This window comes from Amblyomma maculatum, chromosome 8 (genome assembly GCF_055883805.1).
Source record: "Amblyomma maculatum isolate TAMU_Amacu chromosome 8, ASM5588380v1, whole genome shotgun sequence".
Taxonomy (NCBI): domain Eukaryota; kingdom Metazoa; phylum Arthropoda; class Arachnida; order Ixodida; family Ixodidae; genus Amblyomma; species Amblyomma maculatum.
Window position 1 is genome coordinate 18,574,224 of NC_139351.1, and position 6,767 is coordinate 18,580,990.

General features: G+C 42.5%; 1 non-coding gene across 1 annotated transcript; it reads left to right on the top strand.

Moving 5' to 3' along the window:
* Positions 1–4,307: 4,307 nt before the first annotated feature.
* LOC146180650 (signal recognition particle RNA) lies at positions 4,308–4,603 on the top strand. Its single transcript, XR_014700493.1, has one exon.
* The last annotated feature ends 2,164 nt before the right edge of the window (positions 4,604–6,767 follow it).

Sequence of the window (6,767 nt, forward strand, 5' to 3'; positions counted from 1 at the left end):
GCGGACACCCCAAACTCAGAAGGGAACATCACTGTCGGTGACTTGTGCTTTGAGAAAATATAGCCATTTTTGGTCTAGTGCACCCGTTTAATGGGTTGCATTTTTTATGGTATGAAAGGAGCACTTTGGCCACATTCGGAAAAAGTTCGTTTGTAAAATTAAGTACTGATTTGAAGAAGGTGTACATTCTACACTAAAGGCTAATTTTAACAGCTTGTAAATGGAGCATTGATACAATCAGGCTTCTTGTGGAGCAGAGTACCCTTTAAAGGAGAGAACAGAGAGTCCTGACCTTTTTTTTTTTTTAGTTTTCTTTTGTGGTTATTTTGCACTACGCTTGAGACAACCCACCACTTCAACCACTCTTGTCCACGTTGCCCTCGAACTTACATCTAGGGTTCTAGTACTGCAGCATAGAGCTTAACGATGAAGCGCTTAGGCGTCGGTTACTTGTACTTCGAGAAATCATAGGCGTTTTGAGCACTCTGCAGCGAACAAATCATTTTCAGTTCCTTTATTGCTTTTATTTGGACAGAAGAGATGGAATAAAAAGGATAACTGCACCGAATTTAATTCAAAACACCTTGAGAACAATGACAAAAAAAAAAGACTCGTGCAATTGTTTTGTCTTATATTTTCATATTTCTGTCACTCTAATGCCCGAACTGGGATAATACGTATCTAAACCAAAGACCAGAAGTGAAAATCTTCAATAAGAAAATTTTGTATTTGAAATGTAAAAGGTGGAGTCCCTTAATGATTTCTTCTGGCACGCCATTCTACTGAAGCATGGTGCAAAGAAAGAAGCTGCACTTAAACACATTTCACCTTCGAGCGCATTGATATATTTGTTCAGTATGGTCGGTGCAGATCAGGCAAAAATATCCTTCTTATTCATGGCACTGTTTTTGCATCCGCTGCGGTTTAAAAGGAAATTCTCTGCACTTGCACAGTATTTCTTCCTTTGGGAAATTCAGGCTGCTCGATAGTAACAATTTTGCACGCAATATATTACCAGGTGAGCTTGTAAACCTATTCGATATCGTTTAGAAAAATGAGAAAATTATTCGTATCAAATTTTGTTTATGTAAAGACGATAATACGTTGGAAACACCCCTAACCCGAAAAACCTGAGAAGCAGAAAAGGATTATTCACTTAAACGCACTTAGGTGATCTACAATAATATGAAGTCCTTGCAGATTATCGAGTGGTGTTCGAGTTCTTCCATATCGAAATAGTCAAACAGTGGTCGCATCAAGAAGAAACTTCTTTCCACCGAGTATGATTTAGGATTTGCATACTACCGTTCAACTATGCTCGCTTCCATAATTTTGAAACAAAGAGCAGGCGGTCTAGAGGATCAACTGTCTGAGATGTTAAGTATGGCAGATCCTATAATGTGCTGAGGGCATTCAAAATATCGCGCTCTTTGCATCGGCCTCCCATCTTTCGAACGGGTATCGAAGCTCCGGTTTAGGACCGAGGTTGGCGCCACCGAGCGACCGAGAGAGGAGGTTAGGTCGCTGCGCTTAGCGCGGCATCTGTAGAGCTCAATACAAAACCAGACGCCCTTGCGCAAGCGTATATTTCAGCACTGTGACATTTCAGCTGTCAACAAGAACTGATCCCAGAAATTTCCTTATAAGAACATGAAAGAACATGTGCGCCGCAGGCAACATCCAGTTAAAAAGAAGGATTTTAATTATGGGGGAATTAGACTAAAGTGCGTATAAAAACCAGCCGCATTGATCATGTGTCCACCGGGAGTAGTGGCGTGCCATGCTTATCAAGAACTCCAGTTCTTGCTGGAGTTTTGTCTCGTTCTCTCTTTGCTGGTATGCTATGAGGCTGCTTCTTTCGATGGCTTTCATTTTAACTCTCTGTTTAAATTCCTCCCATTCGACTGCAAAACAGGGGGGCTGCATTTCAAGTAACTTTTCGAATTCTTCCGTTACTGCGTTAACGAAGACCTCATCCTCCAACAGCCTCGCATCGGATAATACAACGCAATCACGTCGGATAACACCGTTATCAAGAAAGTGGTTGCCGATCATTTTAAGGATCTGTTTAGTTGCTCACGCGAGGCAAAAGACGGATTCCAGAAATTCCTTTCGCTTATGCCACGTCTCGATGAAACGGTCAAGAATCACCTGGAGCAGCCAATTACTGAGGGCGAAATAGAATGCGCAATCGACGCCCTCGCCCTAGGTAAAACACTCGGGCCTGACGGTCTAGGAGCGGCTTTTTACAAAGTTTTCAGAACGAAGGCAGCCCGCATGTTGCATAAGGTTCTGGATGAAGCTTACGAAATAAAAAGAGTGCCCTTATTTTTTACAACTTCGTACATTGTGCTCATACCAAAGAGTGATGATGCGGATAAGCGTTTGTTGATAGGGTCCTATCGTCCGATCACTCTTACCAACGTAGACTACAAGATTTTTATGAAAGCTCTGGCCAAACGCTTGCAGTCAGTGATAAAAACTTTAGTTGGACCGCACCAGACTTGTGGAATACAAGGCAGAAGCATAGCAACTGATGTCCATGTTGCTCACAGTATTCTTGAGTGTTGCGATGCATTTGGTGACCGCGTGGCTGTGATGCAGCTCGACCTGGCGAAGGCGTTCGACTGTGTATCGCACGAGGTTCTGCTATGCGTTTTGGAGCATTCAAACGTCGTTACTGTTATAACCGAGGGAGTGAGAATGGCCTACACGAACTGCTCAACGCGAGTCATAGTAAACAGAGAACTCACTGGCAGCCTGCCAGTTTTGTCGTCCGTAAGGCAAGGAAGTCCGCTGTCACCCTTGCTGTTCGCTGGTTACCTCAAGCCACTCTGTTTGGCCGTTGCAAATAGCCAACTTATAACTGGTTACAGACTGCAGGCGGCCCATGTTAAAATCTTGGCTTACGCCGATGATATCGCCATTTTTTGCTCCGACAGAGGCAGTATTCAGCATGCCACAAATGTTGTACAACAATTTTGTGAGTGCACCGGGGCCCAGATAAACTGGGAAAAGAGTCATGGCTTTTGGCATGGAGACTAAGAAGCCACGTCGGACAATTTTTGTCGGCTCAATCTGGCATCTGTTCCAAAACGTTATCTTGGTGTACCGCTTGATGCCTATCGCGACCCAGAGCCATACTGGGCTAGCCAAGCGTTGTTTGCAAAAGAAAAGGCTGACGCATGGCAAGGAAGGTAATTGTCGATGTTTTCCCGAGCCACAATCTGCAATCTCTTCCTTGTATCTAAGATCTGGTATGTAATGAATGTGTTGGGCGCCATGAGGATCAGTGTACAAAAAAATTCATCGTGTTTTTGCTGCGTTCATTCGGGCTTCGACATGGGAGAGAACAAGTCGAACCAATCTTTTCCTTCCTGCCAAGAAGGGAGGACTAGGGCTTGTGCATTTATTTATGTGCCAGGTTGTATCGCGCTTTATTTATCTACGCGACCAAAACAATCTATTTCTCCGGACAGTGATTCAAGTCAGGCTCAACAGACTCCTTCCAGGGTTCGTGGTGTCGTCATGTCAAAATATGCGCGGTGCCATGACTAGATATCTGCGTGAAGTTATGCTTGCTTATAGGTTGTTAAATGTGCGTTTCTCTCATGAATATCTGTGCAATGTCACCAAGAAGAAACTCTATAGAGACCTCACTGGCATCATGCTTCCCCAGCCACTGTACAGTTTGCCATACCGTGGAAGCCCCGGACAAGACATCCTTAAAAGAGTTAAAAGAATGCCGGTAATACCTTCAGTCAAAACTTTTTCTTTAAATTGCACACAGACACGCTACCCTTTAAGACATGGCTTTATAGCAAAGGCATCTTCGTACCCTGGACTACCAATTGTTTCTTATGCAAAAAACCTGAAACAATAGAGCATGTTTTTCTTGACTGCTGGGACCCAATATTTCACTGGGATGTTTTACAGCGCACGCTTAAGAAACAGTTACCACTCGATCCATATGGATTAAGGTTCTTGCCGATAGAAGCATCACAGGATATACCATATGATTTGATTATGCTTCTGGGCCTGCACTCAATATGGAAAACGAGGATGCAATTTGAACATGCTGATCTTGTCGTACGTCCTGTTCGAGAGCATTTTGTTGAAAGTGTCGTTTCACTAAGAGAGTGTTACCGAGCACTCCCTGATCCACCAGAATGGATTACCTTGCTTGATGTTTTGGCGTCGCTGAGAGAATTTTAATCCGTGTTTGACGAAGCCTGGCTTACGCGTTTTATGCACTGTATTTGTGATTTCACTTTCAAATGTCAAAGTCCGCAATAAAGAAAAAAAAAAGGGGTAGTGGCGTGCCCCTGTAATCCTGTTGCTTGGAGGCTGGCGTTAGAGGACGGGTTGAGGCTGGGAGGCCTGCCCCACGTCTGCCTATGTTGATCGGGTGTCCGCGCTAAGCTGGGCGCCGATATGGTGGCCCCGGGGGAGCTCGGTGGCGACCAAGTCGCCTAAGGAGGAGCGAACCGGCCCAGGGCGGAAACGCAGCAGGCAAAAGCTCCCGCGCTCTGCAGTAGCGGGATCGCACCTGTGAATGTGCGGCGTGGGGTCGCCCAGACAATACACTCGGACCTAGCGCCTTTTTTTTTAAAGTAGCCATTGGAATTCCACAAAGGGCTACAGCAATATTTTCCCCATCTATCGGCACTTTATGTCACCTGCTTTCAAAAAGGCATTGGCACTACTGCTTTCAAGCAAGCTGCACGCGTTTAATTTCATTTTGGTTTCCGCTGCCACATTTTTTTTTTCGCCGTCCACGGGTATCGGCGTTGCCCTCTTATGCTCGGAAAATCATGTTTATGAGAAGGTATCACCAGGATTAATGTATTCTAGCAATACAGTGCATGCAAATCCATGACGTTTTTTCCATGAATTTGCGCAAATTATCTAATAGGATCGGAAATATCCACACACAAAAAAAAATTACTTGAGGCTCTGTACTCTGATTTTCGAAGTGTGAAAATTTATAATGACATCTATTTATTCGTTAGGATCGCCTATATTACCTAACCTTAAGTGATGTCGTTCACACAATAGCATGGGAAATGCGCGTGAAATTTTCCTCTGATAAATATTCGCGGATAAATATTATTGATTCCTACTTGCCTATATATTTATTTGCCTATGACTGCCAGATTTCTGGAGCAATTGTTACGAGTTCATTTTTTGTTTTACTTGAGTGCTCTAAGCACTGCACTACTTCCTATTGCTTTGCCTTTGTAAAATCCCAGACATGCAAGTAGTGGTCCTGTCGGGATTCTGCCTAATGAAATGCAGGCTCATCATCCGCTGAACCAGACACTGGTATTGGCGCAAATTATTTTATGCCAAGAAATACCTCTATGCTTGATGTATTTGATTCTTTTTTTTTTGCGTTCTTAATATATCTCCCCAAATGTTGTTATCAATAATATTGATGATTAAAACATGTTCCTACGAATTGAGTTCATAATTTTTTTAACCTGCATGCTAAATGCACTCCGCCTTTAAAGATCGCCTTAATAATTTACCAAATGTGTAAACTCCGTGAAGTACCACTTACTCTACACTCAGGATGGCGCCTATTGAAATCCAGGCCCATCGTCAGCTGATCCACATGCTCACAATTTTCCGCATTCTTTTATTTTGTGCCAGGAAGGCTGCTCTTTGTGGCATGTCTACTGCGGTGCAATAACTGACGGAAATGGACAATACAAATCAATTTGTATTTCACAGTGCGGCATATTTGAAGGTGTTACTATTTTTGCCTTCGCAAATGTTTAGCACATATAGCTGTTTTCGCTATCTGCCTTGAACACAGTGTGCGTAGCACTGAGGGAAAAAGCTCGCTGCCTGATTGTTTGTAAAAGTGATATAATAAAATAGACTGAAGTAATTGTCATCATAGCAGCACCGGCTTATACGAAAAGAAAAGTACAGTTGAATAAGCCTATTCTGTTTTATTCATGCTTTTATTGTGAGTTCTGAAAGAAATGTTAGTGCTGCTGATATTTTCGGTATGTGTAATCGATAATTCGTTGAAAGCATTTTTCTCCACCGCAAAACGGGGCACGCATGAAAGTAAGATTTTCAGGAACCCAGTTTTAGTTTCGTTTTACTGTCGACAGATGCCGCCACAGACGCACTTACCTCAAGGAATGAAGGAATGTGTCGGGAGCGCACATTTTTGAATAACTGCACTATGCTAACAAAGATCTGAAAATTAAAATTCGTTAATTTTATAAGTGGTGACTGCGGCTAGGCAGCTGCATACAACAGCGGCAACAAGTGTTTACAGCCTATTTGAAAATGCTTCAATGAATGGCGTTTTAGGTTGCCCAGGATTCGAATATGCGCTCATGTGTCTACAAAACGCTTAACACGTGAAAAACAAAAAATACGCACAGAAATAAATAAACATTAAAAATGAAGGTAGTTTTTCGTTTTGCTCCAAAAACATAAAATTGTGGGAACTGCAATTCTTATTATTGCTTGACATGGAGACTTGCGCAAAAGTTTTTTCTAAATGTATTTTCAGGAGTATACTGTTGCCAAGACACATGTAATTTGTCGTAAAAAATGCGTTCAATATATTGACTCTTTATGAGCAACCAAATACGCAGTTTTCAAAAGAAATCATTCTTGCCGTTTGTGTCAAAAGCGAGATAGTAGCTTCGGACACAATAATTTTATATTGCCTTTTAAAACGGAAAAACGAAAGGCAGTTCCTTAACATTCTTCGGCAAAATGAAATCTCACGATAATTC